Source organism: Bos indicus x Bos taurus, chromosome 8, assembly GCF_003369695.1.
Source record: "Bos indicus x Bos taurus breed Angus x Brahman F1 hybrid chromosome 8, Bos_hybrid_MaternalHap_v2.0, whole genome shotgun sequence".
Taxonomy (NCBI): Eukaryota; Metazoa; Chordata; class Mammalia; order Artiodactyla; family Bovidae; genus Bos; species Bos indicus x Bos taurus.
The window spans coordinates 106,043,546-106,063,948 of record NC_040083.1 but is presented as its reverse complement, the minus strand read 5'-3'; the positions used below and the strand labels follow the sequence as shown (position 1 = coordinate 106,063,948).

Genomic DNA, 20,403 nt, shown 5'->3' with positions numbered 1-20,403 from the left:
TGGTCATTGTGTAAAGTATAACCAAAGAGTTAGGGAAACAGACTCGGTGCTAGATTTTCTGTCTCTGTCATCTACTAGGCTGTGTGGCCTTGGGCAAATCAATGAACCTCTCTGTGCCTCAGTTTCCCCATCTAAGTGTGCATAATAGACTCTACCGCTGAGGGTTGCTACAAGGAAGGGATGAGTTAACACATGTTCAATTCTTCAAATGGGACCTGGCTCCACAGTAAGCTCTCAGGTCAAGTCCAAGACCATTGTCCCCACGTCCTCCCTTGCACACAGGTCTGTAGCAGGCAGACCGTCTCAAAATACCCTTTGGCTCTGTGCCATTCACAGAGAGAAGAGAACAGGAGGCTTCTGAAAACTAAAAGGTATCTAAGCATCTATTGTGTGGACCTAGAACAAGTCATCTCTTCTCGCCAAGCCTGCTTCCCATCAGTGAGTGGTGAAAATAATAGTGTTCAGTTGGCCAAAAAGTTTGTTTGGGTTTTTTCTGTAAAATGGTATGGAACAAACTTTTTGGCCAACCCATTACATCCTTTTCTGAGTAGTTGGGGAGACTTGATAGGATAATACACCCTAGCAACGTGCCTGGCATGTGACGAGAGCATCATCAACGTCCATTTCCCTCCCGGCACCCTAAGAGCTTCCTGGTGGCTCAGATGGTAAAGAATCTGCCTGCAATGCAGGAGACCTGGGTTCGACCCCTTGGTGGGAAAGATCCCCTGGTGGAGGGGGTGGCACCCCACTCCAGTATTCTTGTGGAGAATTCCGTGAACAGAGGAACCTGGCAGGCTGCAATCCATGGGGTCGCAGAGAATCAGACATGAGTAACTAACACAGACGCCCTAAAGACACAAAGCGTCTAAACCCAGGTGCCAGTGGTTAGTGTCCCGACCTTGACAAGAGGGCCTTCTTCACGGAGTGTCCCCATCAGCCTGGCAGGTGCAGTGCTGGGCTGGCACAGACCTGAACCTGTCACCCACCCCACAGCTGCTCACCGTGTGACTTCGCCAAGCCCTCGGGCACCTCACACCTCAGGGTCGTCTTCTTCCAATGGGATCTGAGCCTCTATGTTGAGTCCCGTGACGCTGGAGCAGGATAACGGGCAGAAGAGTACTTTAGACACCTGGACACGCGTGTGCAAGGTGGCAGACCATGACCTGCCATCTCAGCTCTGCCACCGACTGGCCCAGTGGCCCTGGGACAAGTGACGACAGCTGCCTGGGCCTCAGTTTCCTTCTCTGAAGATGAGAGTGGTGGTACCGCGCCTCCAGGCTGGGGCCAGCCGTGTGAATGAATACTCATCACACATTGAGAACAGGGCCTGGCACACAGTGAGGGCTATTAAATGTTAGCTCTTATTATTATTAATGAGATACGCGGAGGCTATTTATTATCATCACTAGACAGTTATTGAATAGACATTCAACAGGACCGCTGGCAGATTTTCTTGGGAAAGTGTTTCCTGGCCTCTCTTCTGTTAGTTTGCAGTGTTTCTCTGTACCATATAGGAAGCCTCGAGGACAGTAAGAAGGTGGACACTGGGACTTCCTGGGCAGCCCAGTGGTGAGGTCTCCACACTTCTTCTGCAAGGGGCACCAGTTCGATCCCTGGTCAGGAAGCTGAAATCCAGCATGCTGCACAGCATGACCAAAAAAAAAGAAAGAAAGAATGCATGCATTTATTTTTTCTCCTCATGCCTCTCCACTTTGGAATAGATGCTCCTTGAGAGCTAGGGCTAAGGGTTTGTACGCATGTCGGCCTGGAGGGCAGCTGGCTTTGAATAAGGGTTTGCTGAACTGAACACCCAGCCCGTGCAGGGCTCCAGAGAGTTGCAGAAGGTGTGACGACTCCCACCAGAAAGATGCCCAGGATGTAGAGTGAGCTCCGAGCAATGTTCTCAAGCCACTCCCTCTAGAACAACCTTCTGCATGGATCCCCAGTTCAGGGGCCACTGACTCTCAGAACCTACCACCTGACCTCCCTGGGAGTCCCTGTCAGCTGCTTGCAGAGAACCACAGCAGGTCCAAGCTGGAAGGGCCCTTGGACACCAGCTACCAGCTTTCTCACTGCACAGAGGGGAAAACAGAGCCAGAGAAGGGAAGTGCTCAGAGTAGGGATCGTAACCTGCCTCTCCTAACTCCCAGGGCTCCTCTGATGGGAAAGGGAAGCGACCATAACTGCGCACAGCCGGCCCCAAACAGCATGTCATAAGCAAACCCAGCCATGCATTTGGCCACTACAGAATGCCTTGTCTCATTGCGCCTTGCTATTGTGCTTCCTTGATGTTGTGGTTTTTATGAACTGAAGGGTTTTTTTGTCTTTGTTTATATTTGGCTGCCCGGGTCTTGGTTGTCCTGTGTGGGGTCTTTTGTTGTGGCATGCAGGCTCTTAGTGGCAGCACATGGGATCAGTTCTCTGACCATGGATCAAACCTCGGCTCCTGTGTTGGGAGCGTGGAGTCCTAACCACTGGACCACCAGGAAAGCCCCTGAACTGAAATTTTGCAGCCCCGCTGCGCTGTCAGATGATAGTTAGCAGTTTTTAGCAATAAAGAATTTTTTGGAAGGGGCCTTATCTGCTCCATCTTTCCCATCAGTGAGATGACTGCTGTGTGCTTGGTCACCCAGTCACGTCAGACTCTTTGGCGACCCCAGTGACTGTATTCCACCAGGCTCCTCTGTCCATGGGATTTCCCTGGCAAGAATACTGGAGTAGCTTGCCATTTCCTCCTCCCAGGGATCTTCCCAACCCAGGGATCAAACCCGTGTCTCTTCTGTCTACTGCATTGGCAGGCAGATTCTTTACCACTGAGCCACCTGAGAAGCCCTTAATAAAGTATTTTTTAATTAAGGTATGTACATTTTATCTTTTTTTTTTTTTTTTTTTTTAGAAATAGTGCTATGGCACACTTAATAGACTACCGTAAATTGTAAATATAACTTTGATATGCACTGAAATACCAAAAATCTTTGTGTGGCTTCTGTTAGTGAGATATTCACTTTATTGCATTGTCCTAGAACAAAATCCTCAGTATCTCCAGGGTCTGCCTGCATTGGCATTTCAGCATTATTCTTGAGCATAAACCAAGCATAAGCCTGTCAGGGTTTCCCACTTCCTCCAGTTGGTGTAAACTCTCCTGCAGGTCAGGGAGCATTGCAGTCTATTTCTTTGTGTCTCCATACAGCAGGAGTGACATGGTGAGTGGGAAGAGCATGGGCTTGGGGTCAGGCACACCTGGTGGCTCAGGAAGAGATCCGCCTGCAACGCAAGAGACCCAGGTTCAATCCCCGAGTCAGTAGGTCCCCTGGAGAAGGGAAGGGCTCCCCACTCCACTATTCTTGCCTGGAGAATTCCATGGACAGAGGAGCATGGTGGCCTACAGTGCATGGGGTCATAAAGAGTCGGACACGACTGAGAGACTCACACTTTCACTTTACACACCTGTGTTTGCACCCCGGGCCTACTCTTGGAAAGCTGAGTGATACGGGAAAAGCACTTTCGGCCCCCAAACCAGTTTACTCTTCTGCAAAATTAGTCTAATGACAGCAGGCTCTTGGATCGTGGACTTCAGCAGAGTAGACCAGGGAAAATACTCGTGCTTGGCCTGCAGTAGGTGTTCAAAGCGTTTGAATTTCCTTTCTCGTGTCTTCAGTAAGAACGTGTTGAAACTGCACAGATGGCTGACATGTGGAGAGAATGGCCTGTTGGTATTTCACTGGAACTCAAGCCAAAACGAAGCAATAGAACCAGACATTTTATTACATTCCAAAAATATTTACCAAGCATGGAATATTGAGTGATCATCATCATAATAACTAAACTTTTATAACAACTGACATTTTACCCTGTACCAGGCTCTATGTAAGGGACATGGAATGTCTAACTCCCCACTCCCACACCGCACCCCCCCACACACACACAGCAACTCTATCAGGGAGATAGATTAGGCTCATTTTATATTGAGGAAATCGAGGCTTAAAATGTTAATACATGGCTGGCTAAATGGCAGCACCAGGTGGGGTTCCGGCCTGACACCAAAGTGGACGCGGGCTCTCTGCTGGGCTGTAGGGCAGTGCTGACAGGCGGAAGCTGTGTGTGTTACACTCTGTCCTGAAATAGCCTGTAGGCTCAGAAGGAGACAGACTGTGAACCAGAAACCATCCGGCCTGGCAGAGCAAAGTTTGTGCTAGAAGAATAATTAACGTGGGAGAAAAGGAAAAAAAAATGATTCTTGCTCACTCCAGGCACCAAAAGGAAAACAGGACTTCCACACGGGGATTTCTCGTCTGTGATGGTCCCCAGAGTTCCCAGAAACCTCAGGAGGCCGTGATTTATTATCGAGTCCATTGTAAAATGGGGAAGCCAGCATCAGAAAGGTGTGGTGACTTGCCCAAAGTCACACGGCTGGAAGTAGCAGCATCCAGATTAGACTTTTCTTTCTGTCTCTTCAATGTCGCTCTCCTTGAGCTCAGGAAGCCATCTGCGGAGGGGGGCTATTTATGCTGTAACTTAGAGGATGCGTAGGATTCTTTAGGAAGAGGAGGGTGGGCCCAGATGAGGGCATAGCATGGACAGAGATGCTGGGGTTGGACCCTGCCTAGAACAGGCATTCCTGGGCATGGGCCCACATGGTTTCTGGATGCAGGTAGGACAGATGAGGCCCGGCAGTGTTTTGGGGCAGCATGCCTGAAAGCCCTCCGAGAGCCTGAGGCGGGTGGGCTCTGCCTTCTTTGCGTGCAGGGAGGTCCAAGGCCCCTGGTGGAGCTTACCACGCCCAGGACTATTGACCCCTGCAGTTCTTTTCTGCCTGCCTGGCCCTCCTCCCTCCACATCAGCATTGCAGCCCAGCACAAACTCAGCGGCAGCTGAACTGACAGGAGTTGATTAAAACTCCCAGTAATTATGGGCTCTCTACTGGTCCGGTTGTCCAAATCAATGTCGGTAGTAATAGAGGGGCAGGCTGGCCCCGTTGACAGACTGAGGCTGAGCAGGGAGGGGGCCAGGACACGAAGCTTCCCACTCACTCCCCTTCTGGGCGGTTCTCCCAAGGCCTCCAGGGACAAGGAGCTTCAGGCCCACTCAGTCTCCAATCTAAAGGGTGTGTGCACGAGTGCTCAGTCATTTCAGTCGTGTCCAACTCTTTGTGACTCAAACAGTGGGTTGCCATTGCCTTCTCCAGGGGATCTTCCCAGCCCAGGGATCAAACCCGAGTCTCCTGCAATGCAGGCAGACTCTTTACCACTGAGCCACCAGGGAAGCCCGATCAAAAGGATGGTTCTTACTAAAGGACTCAGCTCCTGTGATCCTCTGTAACCTCAATGGCAAAACAGGTATATCTGAGAGGTGCCTCTGAGCTTTGCTGTGGGGATTTGAAGAAACAGCATATGTGAGATGTGCGGCACATGGGAGGTGCCCCATAAACACCCGTTTCATTTCCTTCCTTGCTTCCTTCTCTCTCTCCATATTCCCAGGATTCTGTGTCTCATCTGTGTATGCAGGACTACTCTGTGGCATCCCAAGTCATAACTCATCACAGTGACCTTCCAGCAGGGTTCTCAGAATCCGTGTGCAGCCCTAGCCAGTCTGACCCACTAGGGACATCACAGGCCGCCTCCATGTGGGTCAGGGGAAGGGAAAGTGAGTCATTTCAGTCCACCCCATGGACTATAGCCCACCAGGCTCCTCTGTCCATGGGATTCTCCAAGCAAGAACACTGGAGTGGGTTGCCATTCCTTTCTCCAGGGGATCTTCCTGACCTAGGGATTGAACTCAGGTTCCCCACACTACAGGCAGATTCTTTACCATCTGCAATGGTGAAGAACCCACTTGCCAATGCAGGAGACATAAGAGCTGTGGGTTTGATCGCTGGGTCGGGAAGATCCAATGGGGGAGGGCATGGCAACCCACTCTAGTACTCTTGCCTGGAGAATCCCATGGATAGAGGGATCTGGTGGGCTACAATCCATAGGGTAGCAAAGAGTCGGACATGACTGAAGTGACTTAGCATGCACACATGATGGAACTGGATGTGGGTCAGGGGAAAGAGCACCTCATGTAAATCAGGGGACCTTCAGCAGTCAGCCTTGCCTAACTCCCCCTTGCTGTGTGGCCTTAGGCAAGTCACTTGGCCTCTCTGGGCTTTAGTTTCCTCATCTGAGTGAACAGAATGATCCCGGACCTACCTTAACAATGTTGGGAAAAGCAAAGCTTGCCTGTGGCAATGTTCTGCCTACTCCCTGCATCTAACAGGTCCCCTTCGGTTGTTTCTTGGATATGTTTCCTACTTGGGGTCTACACTAGGGGTTACCATTTTTTGAGCACCTGCCATTGTGGCATGTATGTGTCAGGTACGTGATCTGGTTTGGTTCTCTCACAAGCCCAGAGAGGTAAGAGAGACTCTCTTCAGTGGAGACTGAGGCTCGGGGAAGCCAGGGCACATAGCAAGGCAGTGTTTGATCAACTTCACTCGAAGTTGTGAGGATGCTACGTAACTGCCAGCGTGCTCAGCCTCTCATTCATGTCCAAGCTCACGGGTGTCGTTGTCTCATTTGATCTTGACCACGATCTTATGGTGCAGCTCTGCTGTTAGAAAGCAGCACTGTTCCCAGGAGGTAGTGCTCTCACTCTGCTTGCACTTGGCAATGAGAGAGAGCAAGTGCTCGTAGAGCCCTTGGATGAGGAGAAAGCTTTGCCCATGATTAGGCAGGTTCAGAGGCATTCTTGTGATTTCTTAAAGCGTTATGTTGTTTAGTAACCAAGTCATGTCTGACTCTTTGTGACCCCATGGACTGTAGCCCACTAGGCTTCTCTGTCCAAAGGATTTTCCAGGCAAAAATACTGGAGTGAGTTGCTATTTCTTTCTCCAGGAGATCTTCCAGACCCAGGGATCGAACCTGTGTGTCCGACATTGGCAGGCAGATTCTTTATTGCTGAGCCACCAGGGAAGCCCTTCTTAAAACATGCTCCCTCAATATAAGGAAATCCTCCATTTTCTTCTGAAATACTTTGGATCTAGTTCTCCCCTGTTCAAGATCCATAGTTGCTTTGATAAACACCAAGCAGCTCAGAGCTAAGAGTCTTCTCCAACTTGCTGTTGCCCAATTCTTTCATTTTATAGCAGAGGAAACAGACTCAGAGGCTGGGATGTGCTTGCCCGAGGCCATCTAGCAAGAGACCAAGGCGGGGCAGAACTGGAATTCAGTGTTCTGCAGAGCTATCCCCTGTATCTGTTGAGGGCTTGCTAGGATCTGCCTTCTTATCTCCAACATCCTATCTGCCTGCCGCTTCCACTTTGAGGATGGTTTTCTGACTACCAGTCTTCCCAAGGAAGAAACTGAGGCTCAGAGAAGCCACGTGAAGAGTTCAAAATGATAGCCAGTAAGAGGCTGAGTCTCAGCTGGAGCGGCTTCCATTACCCCTCCCTGCCTCTCATGTCCCGGGTTGTAGAAAAGAATGGAGGTGCCACCCTTGGGTCTCCCAGGGTTGGAGGGCAGGGTTCGTCCTCCGGTGCCACCAGAAAGTACCCCAGGCTTATTCACTCTGAGTCAGTCAGCCCCAGGAAAAGTTATTGTTTTGTGAGTTGGTTGTTTTTCCTTCTGCTTTAGAACAGCTGGTCCACCTTCTAGACCTGGGGGTGGGGTGGTGGAACAGCTCATTACAAATTTTGTGCTCGGAGCAATTTGCATTCCATAATTAATGAACATTAAAATGCATAATTACAAACAGAAACAAATGGCTTGGTGCTGAGGAAAAGTCAGGCTGGGAAGGAGCCAGAGCATGCATGGGGGTGGAGGAGGAAGCTGGAGAGAGCAGGGCAGTGCCAGCCTGTGAGGGAAACAGCTGGGAATCCCCCAGCCCTCCCTTCTCAGATCCTCAAGGCTTTAAGACTCAGGGACCCAGGCCCAGGATCTTCCTGTGGTTTCTCTTCTGAGATGGAGCAGAATGGAGGCTGTGAAACTGTGGAGCCTGGCTGGCCTAGGTGAGGCCCCAAGCTCCGTCACCTACTAACCATGAGACCTCAGGCAAGGAGCAATGCTGCAAGAAGTGGGGTCATCGTCACTGGACCTGCCCCCTCTCTCCTGCCCGCTTCTGGTCCCACAGAGCCTGCCTCCCAAGGCTGCTTCTGTGAGCTCCAAGGAAGTACTTAGAGATAATTGAATTCACTTACTTCAGTAATCTCTTCTAAGTAGCAAAGCAGATCACTCCAGTCCTCTGCCAATAGACCTCCAGTGCCTTCCGGTTACACTTAGAATAAACTTGAGATGCCTTCTCATGACCAGAGACCAGGGTTAGCACCTTTTCTGTATGAAGGGCCAGGCAGCGAAACATTTTAGAATTTGCAAGTCATGTGTGATCCGTTCGTCATCATCTTCTTTAAAAACAAACAAGCAAGCAAAACCCTTTTAAAATGTAAAGAGACATTTTTAGCTCTAGAGCTGTGCAAAAATAGGCTGTGAAGGAGTGGATTTCTTTTCTCTATTTCTCCCACTAAAAACAACTAAAGCCTCCAGAGGTGATATATAAAACAAATTAAGACTGTGGGCTTCACAGGTGGCGCTAATGGTCAAGAATCCTCCTGCCAGTACACGAGACTCAAGGGATGTGGGTTTGATCCCTGGGTCAGGAAGATCCCCTAGCATAGGAAATGGCAACCCACTCCAGTGTTCTTGTCTGGAGGATTCCATAAACAGAGGAGTCTGGTGGGCTACAGTCCATGGGGTCACAAAGAATCAGGCACGACTGGGCACACCCAAGACTGTGAAAGGTGGAGAGAAGGAGGCAGGTCAGTTTAGGGGCTTTGAGACCAAGGAAGACATGTTGGTCATTCCCTGCATTTTCTTTTTGCCTCACGTCCCAAGCTTGGAGTTCAAGGAGCCAGCAACTAAGAAATAAATGACTGTAGATAGACCAAAACAAACAAAAAGCAGAAAACCTCCACCAAAAAATCAAATAAAACAAAAAACAATCAAAAGCCTGCTTTCTTCAGCCAGAGTATTAGGAAAAGGGAAGCCAACTAACCAACATAGAAGATTTTAGGCACTGATCATTCTATTCTAGCCAAACATCGCAGAAAAAATAAGTAAATAGCAGCAACACATCTATTCCCCTCCCCCCCCACCCCGTGCTAATAAAGGTCAAGTAGGGAACTAGATTTCATCTTTAGTAGGCTGTACTGAGACAGTCTGCCAACTCAGTCCTCCCTGCCTGCTAGCGGGGTGTCAGAGAAGGTCAGGTAAGGAGCCAGGACTTTAGTCCCCACTGAGTGGTAATGAGCAGCCTGCCTAACTCCATCTAAGGTCCATCCAGTGTCAGTGGAGACTAAATGGAGAGCCTGGATGTCACCCACAACCTTCAGTAATATGCTGCTCTCCCAAGCCTGCTGAGGTATTTCCAGAGGATGCTAGTAGAAAGTCAGGGCCATTGATCAGTAGTGATGAAACCATTCCTCCTCTCCACCCACGTGGTGTCAGTGGGGAACAGTGACTCTGCAGACCTACTGTTCCCATCCAGGAGGGAATCAGCAGAGTGCTAATAGGGAGGCAGATTCCCACCACTCCCAAGCATAACGAGGAGGACCCTTCCCTCTTGGGTACCCATGGAGGCCAAGTGGGGAGACTAGAGTTGTCTCCTCCTGACAGTTACCAGCTGTGTCTCCCCTTCCCCTGCTGGAGCGGTGTCAGAAAAAGCCGGATTAAAAGAAGTTATCTTTAAGATTCAGAATTTTTAAAATTAATAATATAACATAATGCTGCAAAAGTCTAGGTTTCCATTGGGAATCACTTGTCATACTAAGAACTAGGGAGATCTCAAACAGAATGAAAAAAGACAGCCAGTAAATGCTGCTATCAAGATAACAGAGATATTAGAATTATCTAACAAATATGCTGGGATAGCCCTAATGAAAATGCTTAAACAAGCAATTATAAGCACAGATAGACCAAAAAAAAAAGATAGGAGAGAGGGAGAAACTCTCAACAAAGAACCAAAAAAATATAAAGGAAAAGCAAATGGAAATTATGTAACTGAAAAATCAATAAATGATTTTTAAAAATAAAGCAGTGGATTGACTCACCAGCAGAATGGAGAGGACAAGGAAATAATCAGTGAACTGAAAGAACAATAGAACTTACCCACTCTGAACATCGAGAGAAAATAGATTGCAAAAGAAAATGAACACAGTCTCATGGGCCTGTAAGACCGGGGAAAAAGATCTAACATTTGTGTCATTGGAGCCCCAGAATAAGAGAAGAAACAGCAGGACTGAAAAAGTGCACAAATGAACAATGGCTAGAAACTACCCCGATTTAGCAAAATGAATCACTCTACAGATTCAAAAAGCTGACAAAACTCAAGGATAAACACACAAGTCCACACCAACACATCATAGGCAAACTTCTGGAAAATGTCTTTAAAAAAAAAAACCTTAAAAACAAGGAGAGAGAAATGACATCTACCGGGGAAAAACCGTTTGAATGACAGTGGCTTCTCATAAGAAATCATGGAGGCCAGAAGGAAGTGGCATAACATTTTGCAAGTGATGAATAAAAAATAGATCTGTCAACCCAGAAGCCTGTGTCTTATAAAATAATCCTTTAGGAATGAAGGAGAATGAAGATATTCTAGGATGCAGGAAAACTAAGAAAATTTGTCACCTGTAGACGTTTAAATAAATGCCTAATGAAAGTTACCAAGCAGAAAGGCAATCACAAAAGAAAGAATTTTGGAACACTGGAAGGGAAGAAAGAACACGGTTATCAAAAATATAGGTAATTGCATTAGACCTTTTTTCTCCTCTTGAGTTATCGTCATTGTGTTTTTATGATTAAAGCCAGAATGATAGCAATATCTGATGTGCTTCTAAATACAGTCCACCCAATATCCCCAGGTTTCACATCCACAGATTCAACAAGCTCAGATGTAAATTTCCCAGTTGGTTGGATTTGCAGACAGACAGCCTGCAGATGCGGAGTGTCTGTAACTCTTCACTGTACCAGGCCATATAAAGGGCTGAAGCGTCGGTGGAGTTTGGTATCCACGTGGAGCGCTGGACCAGTCTGCTATGGACACTGAGACACAGCCGTGTGTGTAGAAGAATATGCTGGACCAGTCTGCTATGGACGCTGAGACACAGCTGTGTGTGTAGAAGAATATTTACGAAAATTACCGCATTCTCTTGCACCCTTGGTTTCCCTGGTAAAGTGAAAGTCACTCAGTCGTGTCTGACTCTTTGCGACCCCATGAACTGTACAGTCCATGGAATTCTCCAGGCCACAATACTGGAGTGGGCAGCCTTTCCCTTCTACAGCGGATCTTCCACTTCAATACCTGGGTTGGGAAGATCTGCTGGAGAAGGGATAGTCTACCTACTCCAGTATTCTTGGGCGTCCCTTGTGGCTCGGCTGGTAAAGAATCCACCTGCAATGTGGGAGACCTGGGTTTGATCCCTAGGTTGGGAAGACCCACTGGAGAAGGGAAAGACTACCCACTCCAGTATTTTGGCCTGGAGAATTCCATGGACTGTATAGTTCATGGGGTTGCAAAGAGTCAGACACGACTGAGTGGCTTTCACTTTTAAGAAAATTATGTTGTAAATGGGTGAGGATAAAAGGACATAAAGAGAAGTTTTCTACACATCAATTAAACTGGTAAAGATTGTCACCAGTACACGAGGATAAGTTATGCATACTAGAACAACCACTAAAAACTATACCAAGAGATGTGTCCCCAAATATTATAGACACATTAAAATGAAGTTCTAAAAAATGCTCAAGTAACCCATAGGAAGGTAAGGCAAAGAAAGCAGAGAAATGAAGAGCAGAGATCAGTAAACAGAAAATAAGCCAGTAGACTTAAGTTCCAAGATATCACTAATCACATTAACTATAAGTGATCTTACTACACAAATTAAAAGACTGAAATTGCCAGAGTGGTTAAAAATCATGACCCAATTATATGCTGTCTATGAGAAATTCACTTCACATATAATGATTTAGGTAGATTTGAGAGTAAACAGAAAAAGACATATATATAGCAAACAAAAGCTGAAGTAGCTTTATTATTATCGTAAAGTAGGCCTTAGAGCAAAGAGAAGGACTCTGAATGTAATAATGAAAGGGTTGTCCACCAGGAAGACATAGAAATCATAGATATTTATTCATTGAACAACAGAGCTGCAACATGTATGAAGCAAAAACTAACTGAACTGAAAGGAAAAATAGACTAATGCGCAGTTATATCTGGATCCTTCCATAACCCCTCTCAACAACTGATAGAACAATTAGAAAGTGAGCAGTGTTCTAGATTAGCTTAGTAACACCTCCGACTGGAAGGATCTAGTTAACATTTATAGAACTCTCTGCTCAGCAACAACAGAGCACATTCTTTTTAAGTGCCTATGGGACATGTATTGAGATAGACTGTATTCTGAGCCATGGTAAAATTCTCAACAAATTTAATGAATTTAAATCATACAGAGTGTGTACTCCAGCCACCACAGAATCAAACTAGAAAACAGTGGTAGATAACACCTGGAATACCTAAACACCTAAATACCTGAAAACTACACAACATATTTCTAAATAATCTATGAGTTGAAGAGGAAGTCTCAAGGGAAATTAAAAATACATTGAACAGAATGAAATAAAAACACAATATATCAAAATTTGTGGGACACAGCTAGCATAGTAATTCATCCTTTTCCTTAAAGTGAAAGTCTTTATATTTAATGAGGAGGAAATTTATAGCCATAAATGCATATATTAGGGGAAAAAAGTTTCAAATGAATAATCTAAGTTCCTATCTCAAGAACCTACTAAAAGGAGAATAATAAACCCAAATCAAACAGAAGAAATCAGTACAATTGAAAACAGAAAAAAGATAAAAATCAATGAAACAACAAAAAAGCTTATTTGAAAATGTCAAGAAAATTGAAAAAATACATAAAATGGCAAAACATTTAAAGAAAAGAAGAGGGAAGACCCAAGTTACTAACATCAGGAATAAAGTGTTAGTTGCTCAGTTGTGTCCAATTCTTTGTGACCCATGGACTGTAACCCGCCAGGCTCCTCTGTCCATGGGATTTTCCAGGTAAGAATACTGGAGTGGGTTGCCGTTCCCTTCTCCAGGGAGTCTTCTGACCCAGGGATCAAGCCCGGGTCTCCTGCATCGCAGGCAGATTCTTTACTGTCTGAACCATTAGGAAACTTGAAGAAATAAACAAAATAGTAAGACTTTAAAAAAAAAAGGGGAAGGTACAAGTTACCAATGAACCACCAGGAAACTTGAGAAAATAAACAAAATAGCAAGCCTTTTAAAAAAAAAGGGAAGATACAAGTTACCAATATCAGGAATAAGACAGATGATATCACTATAGACCCTGCAAACATCAAAAAGGTTAATAAAGGACTGCTACAAATAGCTGTTCAGTTCAGTCGCTCAGTCGTGTCCAGCTCTTTGCAACCCCATGAATCGCAGCACGCCAGGCCTCCCTGTCCATCACCAACTCCCGATACCCACATATATTTGACACCCTAGATGAAATGGACTATTTCCTTGAAAAATGCAAAATACGACGATTCACCCAATATGAAACAGATATTTGAATTGCCCTGTAACTTTTGTTTTTAATTTTGGCTGAACTGGGCCTTAATTGCAGCATACAGAATCTTTGATCATCATTGTAGCTTGCCGGATCTTAGTTGAAGCATATGGGATTGAACCCAGGTCCGCTGTGTTGGAAGTGCAAAGTCTTAGCCATGGACCGCCAGGGAAGTCCCCCTATAACTTTTAAGAAAATTCAAAATGTCACTTAAAAACTCCCCTCAAAAAAATCTATAAGCTTGGATAATTTCACTGGAGATGCAGACCTCGGGATATGTCTCACACCTTGTATAAAAATTAACTTGAAATGCATCATAGAATTAGAATTAACTGTAAAACCTAAAGCTATAACACTTCCAGAACACACACACACATGAGCAACTATTTGAGATTTGAGCTTGGCAAAGGGTTCTTAGATTCCAAGATATAGTTTTTATGATCCATAAAAGAGAAAATGATAACTTGGATTTCATCAAAATGAAAAACACTTGCTCTGTGAAAGCTCAGTGGAAGATGATGAGAAGACAAGTTACAAAGTGGGAAAGAAAATATTTACAAACTGCGTAGCTGACAAAAGTCTAATGTCTGGAATATATAAAGAACTCTCAGACCTTAAGGATGATAAGCAATCCAATTAGGAAATGAGCAAAAAACATTGAGAGACATCTCACAGAAAAGGATATAGAGATGGCAAATAAACCACAGATATTCAGCATCATTAACTATTCAGTTCAGTTCAGTTTAGTCGCTCAGTCGTGTCCAACTCTTTGTGACCCCATGAATCGCAGCACACCAGGCCTCCCTTTCCATCACCAACTCCTGGAGTTCACCCAGACTCATGTCCATCGAGTCAGTGATGCCATCCAGCCATCTCATCCTCTGTTGTCCCCTTCTCCTGCCCCCAATCCCTCCCAGCATCAGAGTCTTTTCCATTGAGTCAACTCTTCACATGAGGTGGCTGAAGTACTGGAGTTTCAGCTTTAGCATCATTCCTTCCAAAGAAATCCCAGGGCTGATCTCCTTCAGAATGGACTGGTTGGATCTCCTTGCAGTCCAAGGGACTCTCAAGAGTCTTCTCCAACACCACAGTTCAAAAGCATCAATTCTTCGGCACTCAGCCTTCTTCACAGTCCAACTCTCACATCCATACATGACCACAGGAAAAACCATAGCCTCAAATAGACGGACCTTTGTTGGCAAAGTAATGTCTCTGCTTTTGAATATGCTATCTAGGTTTAGTCATAACTTTTCTTCCAAGGAGTAGGCGTCTTTTAATTTCATGGCTGCAGTCACCATCTGCAGTGATTTTGGAGCCCCCAAAAATAAAGTCTGACACTGTTTCCACTGTTTCCCCATCTATTTCCCATGAGGTGATGGGCCTGGATGCCATGATCTTCGTTTTCTGAATGTTGAGCTTTAAGCCAACTTTTTCACTCTCCTGTTGCACTTTCATCAAAAGGCTTTTTAGTTCCTCTTCACTTTCTGCCATAAGGGGTGGTGTCATCTGCATATCTGAGGTTATTGATGTTTCTCCCGGCAATCTTGATTCCAGCTTGTGCTTCTTCCAGCCCATTGTTTCTCATGATGTACTCTACATAGAAGTTAAATAAGCAGGGTGACAATATACAGCCTTGATGAACTCCTTTTCCTATTTTGAACCAGTCTGTTGTTCCATGTCCAGTTCTAACTGTTGCTTCCTGACCTGCATACAGGAAAATGCAAATTGAAACCACAGTTGGGGTATGACTAAACCCCTGTCAGGGTGGCTAAAATGAAAAATATCCACACCATCAGATGTTGACAAGGACGTGGAAAATCTGGACTGCTCATATTTTGTGTGTGAGCATTTGAATTAGTACCACTACCCTGGAAAAGTTTGGCAGCTTCCTAAAAATATTAGACATGCAATTATCATACAACTGAGAAATTATACTCCTTGGCCTTTATCCTCCCCCCCCCCAGGGGAATAAAAACTTATGTCCTCACAAAAAAACCTGCACACTAGCGCAGCTTTAGGGCTTACCACATGGTGCAGCAGTAAAGAATCTGCCCGCCAGTGCAGGAGATGCCAAATATGCAGGTTCAATCCCTGGGTCAGGAAGATTCCTGAGAGAATGAAGTAACAACCCACTCCAAGTATTCTGCCCTGGGAAATTTCATGAACAGAGGAGCCTGGCAGGCAACAGTCCATGGAGATTCAAAGAGCCGGACAAGACTGAAGCGGCTAACGCACACACACACACACACACACACACACACACACACATGCATAGTCCCTCCATACCATAGCTTAATACTCTTCATTTAAAAAGGAACTAAATATTGGTACATGAAACCACCTGGATGAACATGAGAAATATGCGAATGCAAAAATTCAACTCCTAAAAAGTTCATTTGATTTATGATTTTATTTATGTAACAGTCTTGAAATGACAGACATTGTGGAAACAGAGAACATACTGGTTGTTGCCAAGTACTCAGGAAGGGAGTCAGGTGAGCAGTGGGTGTGGCTTTAAAAGGGCAAGAGGAGGAATGAACGTAGTGTTGGAAATGTCCTGTATCTTGATTGTCTGTATGTATGTCCTGGTTGTCATACTTTACTATAGTTTTGCAAGATGTTACCATTGAGGGAAACTGGCAACGCATCATGTCTTTCTGTATTGTGCTGTGTGTGCTTGGTCGCTCAGTCGTGTCTGTCTCTTTACAACCCCATTGACTGCACCCCGCCAGGCTCCTCCATCCATGGGGATTCTCCAGGCAAGAATACTGGAGTGGGTTGCCATTCTCCTCTTGAGGGGATCTTCCTGACCCAGGGATGGAACCCAGGTCTCCCACATTGCAGGCAGATTGTTTACTATTTGAGCCTTATTTCTTAAAGCTTCATGTGAATCTCTTAAGTATCTCAACATTTTTAAATGCATAATTAAAAAGAAAAAAGCACAGTTCTCTGACTACATTTGTCCTATAGACCACAGTTTGCCAACCCCTGGCTTAAGTGAGCTGGTCCCTTCCTACCTCTCCCCGCTTGCCTTATACTAACCTTGTTTATTCCTGTCTCACGGAGCTTCAGCTGCATTGGTCTCCTCTGTTCCATAGATAGGACAACACTGTTCCTGACTCAGGACTTTCATACTTGCTATTACTTCTTGGATAACTCTCTCCACTTATATTCTGTTGGGAGATCCTGCTTACTGTTCAGGCTTCGCTCAAGTGCTCAGTTTATACTTCTTTGACTCTATCCCACTCACTTTTTACCATATTGTACTTCTGTTGTACTCATGTATGGATGTGAGAGTTGGACTATAAAGAAAGCTGAACACCGAAGAATTGATGCTCTTGAACTGTGGTGTTGGAGAAGACTCTTGAGAGTCCCTTGGACAGCAAGGAGATCCAACCAGTCCATCCTAAAGGAGATCAGTCCTGGGTGTTCATTGGAATGACTGATGTTGAAGCTGAAACTCCAGTACTTTGGCCACCTGTTGCAAAGAACTGACTCATTTGAAAAGACCCTGATGATGGGAAAGATTGAGGGCAGGAGGAGAAGGGGACAACAGAGGATGAGATGGTTGGATGGCATCACCGATTCAATGGACATGAGTTTAGGTAAACTCCGGGAGTTGGTGATGGACAGGGAGGGCTGGCATGCTGCAGTTCATGGGGTCGCAAAGAGTTGGACACGACTGAGCGACTGAACTGAACTGAACTGAACTTTTGTTGTACTTCTTTACACTATGAAATAATCATTTTACTTCCTGTTAATTATTTGTCTTCTCTCTAGAACTTATTCCCCCTGAGAACAAGGTCTTGCTTGTTGTGTTCTTCAGTACTGCGTGTCCAGCACCCAGCATGTATGCTTAGCGCTGAGTAGACATTCAGTATGCATTTCTTAAATGGTCAGTGAAGGACTTAGATGGCTGAGAAAGAAAAGACATGCTGATAGTCCCACTTAGGCTTTGTGGGGGGAATGGGTTTGTCCATTGATCTTTTGTTCCACTTACCCATTCTTTTTATGCTTCATTCATTGAGCGCTTATGATGTGCCCGGTTCTGAGCCAGACATGCTAGGTGGTTTTCCCACAGGATCTCCAGAAATGCCTCCCAGAAAGCATTCTTACTTCTCTCTTACAGATGAGGAGCCTGAGAGTGTTTCAGAGGGGAAGCACTTGCCTAGATGCTCAGCATCAAAGGCCTGTGTGCAGTTCAAGACTGAAATCGCCCTTGTCTCCTGTCTCGTCAGGTCCTATCTCCAAGCTATTCTCCCTATTTAAAGAAAGAAAGCTGAGGCCCAGCTCGGTACAAGCACCGGGCACATGAGTGGTGTTCCTGGGGAGGGTTCTGTTCTTCCTCTTCCTAGAAGACAGAATGTCCCTTTTGCTTCAGTGACATCTGTCTTCCCTGTAAGAATACATCTCTGACCCAAACCCCCCTCCTTTGATACTCCCAGTCAAGCACATTCACAGAATTTCTGTTTTCCCGTTCAGATTACACCATGCTTCTTCACATTTCCTGGGTAACTATTTCTCTAACAGATAGGTGTATTTCTCATTTCTCAATCTGGATCCTAAGCTCCTTAATCATACCCAGAATGGCAGCTGGCAGCTCGTGTCTGCCGAACACCGTGCCAAGCGCTTGATGTATTTATCTCACTGTATTAGTTATCTATCGCTGTGTAACAAATTATCCCTAAATTGGGCAGCTTAAAACAAAAGGCATTTATTATCTCACACCAGCTCTGAGGATTAGAAATTTAAGAGTGGCCTAACAAACTCGGTGGCTTAAGAAAATAGAAATGTGTTCTCTCAAGGTTCTGAAGGCCAGATGTGTGAGATCACAGTGTCAGCAGGGTCCTGCCCCGTCCTAGGGCTCTAGGGGAGAATGCCCCAGCCTCTCTGGCTTCTGGTGGCTGCAGCGTTGGGTGACTTGTGGCCACGTCACCCCAGTCGCTGTGTCCTTCCCCCCACACACATGGCCCTCTCTGTATGCAGTCTCTCTCTCTGCTTCCCTTTTAAAAGGAACTTTGTGGCAGCATTTAGAGCTAACTGGATCACACCAGGATATGCTCCTCATCTCAACAGCATTAATTTAATTATATCTGTGAAAAGCTTTTGCCATAGAAGGTAACATTCATATGTTCCAAAGATTAGGATGGGGATATATCTTAGGGAGGCTTCCCAAGTGGCGCTAGTGGTAAAGAACCCGCCTGCCAATGCAGGAGTCATAAGAGACACAGATTCGATCCCTGGGTCAGGCAGATCTCGCCTGGAGGAGAGCATGGCGATCCACTCCAGTATTCTTGCCTGGAGAATCCCGTGGACAGAGGAGCCCGGCAGGCTCCAGTCCATGGGTTGCAAAGAGTCAGACACGACTGAAGCTGTTTAGCACACACACAGCACATGTGCATTAGCCTTCTCACATGACCTCATGGGTTTGCCATAAAGGTTAACTGAATTAAATCAGATAAAGTGCTTAGATTATGCCTGGAGTATAGGATGTTTTAAAGAACAAGAGTGGTGGGGAATCAGTAGGGGATGATGGAAAGAATCATGAGTTACCTGATTGAGTAGTATTTTCTGTTTCATGGTGAGAAGGTCAGCCCTCCCTTCTCGCACTCAGCCCCGAGTCTCTGCAGACAGACAGCCCAGCCTCGGGTAGCAGCACATGCCGTCAAATGACCCCATGACCAAGTGCCTTTCTGGCTGACACTAAATGTTCTGAGACAAGCAGGGGCCTCCTCTGAGCTTGTATTAATATGTACAGCACTTCACTCCCACGGAAAATTGATTTTTCTTTTTAAGCACAAAATGTAGCCAGTTTTATAACCTTTCTGCTGCTTGACAAAGGCCATTTATAACCGACTCTCTCTGTCACCCTTCCTGGCGCCAGTCTCAAGTGTCTCGAAGAACTCTCTCTTGCGTTTGTAATTATGAATTCTTCTTAGGCAAAATTTAATTTCCAAGAGAGCTGACCTTTTTTTGTTGCTGTGGGTTTTGTAAATTAACTTTGGGGTGTGTGTTTTGTTATTGATGTTGTTCAGGATGATGGCTTAGGGAGGAGGGAGGGGACAGGGGAGCTGGTTGGGAGGAGAGGAACATGGGGAGGGCATTTTAATCAGCAATGTCCAGTGATGGATGAAGAGGGCTGGGCTCCTAGTGTTAATCTTGGTGGACAGGAAATGCCAGCCGGATGACTGAAATTAAAACCTAGTACCTCATTTTCTCTCCTGAACACAGGAGCGTTGGGACTGTGTTCTCCATCTGCTGGACTGGAGATGGGCTCAGCTTCATCAAATGATAGGAAACTAGATTAAATAAATAGGTGGTTTTCCCGAGGCTATAAGAGCTTCCATTCACAGAGCACTTAGCAGGTGCCAAAAGGAGCAAAAAGAGCCTTTGACTGAGATCGCTCAAGGTTGGAATCGGTGAGGTCTTTAAGGAACCAGAGGGCAGCCCATTTGGTTACCCAGAGGAAGGTGCCTGTGGCTAGACAGAGGCTTTGAAATCATCTGTCCATGGGATCAGTAGCTGGACCTGGGCTGTCAGCTTTAGGAAGGGTCACTTTGCTGCTGTTTAGAATGCCTTTATTTATTTGCACTCGGGAGTGATGCTATTTAGAAATATCACACTGGTGGCCACTAGGAGGATGATAGAGAGGAGGCCAGATTGGCGGTTAGCAGACTGTTTAGGAGGCCTTTTGTGGAGACGTACAAGTCTCATTTAGGAATTCAGGCTCTTCAGGCTGGAGAATAGGTGACACATTCAAGACAGGAAGGAAGAGAAATTACATTTGATGAGTACCAAAG

General features: G+C 45.8%; 1 protein-coding gene across 3 annotated transcripts in view; it reads left to right on the top strand.

Annotated features, from left to right (window-relative positions):
• Positions 1 to 20,403, top strand: part of ASTN2 (astrotactin 2) — a 1,048,656-nt gene that overhangs the window by 644,408 nt on the left and 383,845 nt on the right. The gene's annotated exons all lie outside the window — the stretch shown is intronic.